The sequence below is a fragment of the Poecile atricapillus genome, chromosome 6, assembly GCF_030490865.1.
Source record: "Poecile atricapillus isolate bPoeAtr1 chromosome 6, bPoeAtr1.hap1, whole genome shotgun sequence".
Taxonomy (NCBI): Eukaryota; Metazoa; Chordata; class Aves; order Passeriformes; family Paridae; genus Poecile; species Poecile atricapillus.
Genome location: NC_081254.1, coordinates 25,013,273 through 25,015,787, shown reverse-complemented (window position 1 = coordinate 25,015,787; position 2,515 = coordinate 25,013,273).

Genomic DNA, 2,515 nt, shown 5'->3' with positions numbered 1-2,515 from the left:
GCACGCACGGCCTGCGCAGGCGCGGGGCGGGGGAGGGCGCGCACTGCGCGTGCTCGGCGGGGCCGACAGCGGGAGGGGCGAGGCCGCGGCGGCCTCAGGGCGCTTGCGCGGGGAGGCAGCGCGCGCCCGCGGCGCACGCGCGAGGGGCCGCGGGGACCGAGGGGGAGGTGGCGGCGGGGCAGCACGCATGCGCCCTGGGGTTTGTGTAGGGAAGCGGCGCCGAGGGGGGAAGGAGGGTGGGGAGTGAAGTGTTTACCTCGGGTCTGCGCGTGCGCCTCGCCGCGCGGCGCCCTGGCGGGAGCGCGCCTGCGCGGGAGCGGGGGGCGCGCCGGCTCCCGTGAGACGTGACCTACTTCTCGCGCTGCCCCGCGAGCTCTGCAGGGCCCGGCGGGGCTGCGGCGGGGAGGGGAGACCGACATGCTGCCCGCATGGGAAAGCTCCGAGCGGCACGGACCGGACCGGACCCGACCCGTAGCACGCCTGGAGGTGTTCCATGCCCGGAAGAGGCCTCGAAGATGCTGAAGGGTGGGATGCCAAGCTGAGATGGTATCAGTAGATCAGAGGAGGAGTCTGAGGTCACACAGCATCTCTCCTGCCGCAGCCGAATGGGAGCACGAGGGACCCCAGGGCTGAGATAACCTCTTTTGTGACTGTGGAGAGAGGCCGGCAAGGTGATCCTGCCAGCCTTCCCATTGCTGGGGAGACTGCAGCAGGTACCAGCCAACAAGAAGCAAGTTAATAAAGAGTTGTCGAAAACCCCAGCTCGCGAGGAAGGGCTGGAAAACGCCTGCACGCATCTGGGCAGACACGTCATATGTCAGCCACGTTTCCAGTTATTCCCACTGATAACAGTTTGGGCATGACAAGGAACTGAAGACGGCTGAGTTTCCAGCACCATCAATACCAGAGTTCAGGAGGCTGCAGGAGAGTCCCTGGCCAAGGGGCATCTCTAGTTACCACCATCATCAGGCCAAAGCGTTCAAAGAGCAAAAATAGAAATTGTACAGATCGCCTAAACAGGAACCAGCTAAATTGTATTGATACATGAGCAGGCTTTACAGAAAGGTTAGAAGAAATGCACAGAATCTAGGTGGAGAACACACAGAACTTTCACACACCTCCAGAGCTGGGTGGTGACTACAGGGTCACAAAAGACCCTGAAGGGGTGCTTGTATCTCTGATCATGGCAAAGTAATCCAAAGTAATAGTTCTCCCAGTGTTAGAATCTTATCCTTTTACAAAATGCATGTGTTTCTAGGCAGTATTCAGGATGCTGGAGTGAATCACTGCCCCAGGCTGCATCAGCTGCCTCATCCAGTTGCTCAGCTGTTTTACCAAATAGCTACTATTAATTTTTCCTCTGAAAGATGGGAAAAATTTGTCTGGAAACAACACAAGGCTGCCCTTTTCCAAGGATCCGTCAGCTCTTATCTGTGTTCTCATCATAGACCGAATGACTTGGCTGTCCACCCTTAAATGCCACCTCCTACTAACAAGGGTCATCCAAGGCCTGGCTCACGAAGCAGCTTCTCTTGGCAAGCTGAAGGCACACCTAAAGGATCCAGACCTCCCTTCCCTCAGGCTCTTCCTGAGGGTCTGTTTGGGGGAGAGCTAAACAGATTATTTTTGACTCCCAGAGATGCTTCCCCACCCCCCACTCCAAAAGCTGCACTCCCTGCACAAACCTTTTCCCATTTGGTGTGAAAAGGCTAGGGCAGCACTCGAAGGCTGATCCCTACGGCGCTGTTTTCCCCATTATCACCTCATCCTCTTTCCTGCCCTTCACCCTAGGGACAAGGACCCAAGGGATCCCATCAGTGGCTCACAGCATCCCTGTGCCACAAGAGGGCACATCAAGACCTTGGATGTCATTGCCCGAAATAGCAACCAGCCAAATAGAGCTCAGGGGATAGGATATGCCAGGAAAAGTGGGTTAGAGGGGAAAACGTGCTCAGTCCTATTCATACTGCCATACAGAGCCCTGGGTGATGGCCGCCAGCCCAAAAAGGTCCCTCGAGAGTCAGAGGCTTTGGAAAGATCAGACTTGCTGCTTACCCAGTCCCACAATGGTAATTCCCGCAACAGCCAGAGCCCATCTTTTTAATATGTTGGTCTCCAGGCAGGTCTTTGCATTGAGCTTTCAGTTCCTGGACCACAGACTGTAGAATGCTGGAGAATTTTGCTGTCCCACATCAGGTCCACTGCTCTCTTGTTCCCACTACTTACTTACATGACTTAATTTACTTAATTTTTCCCACTTCTCAATGCTGGACTTTTCCAACAACCAGTGATTGCCCCTAAGAAAAACTCCTTCCCAGTCCATACCTACCCCCTCAAGGTGGCAGATGACCATGTTCCTGTTAGCTCAGCCTTAGATGCTACATCCTAACAAGGGCACCCTGGTCCCAATCCTGGGTTCAGCCAGCAGTGTCTGTGATAAGCTGAAAACACACCTGGCAGCCTGACGCCTGAAACGTGACAGGCTTCATGTAAGAGATTTTTAACCTTAACATCT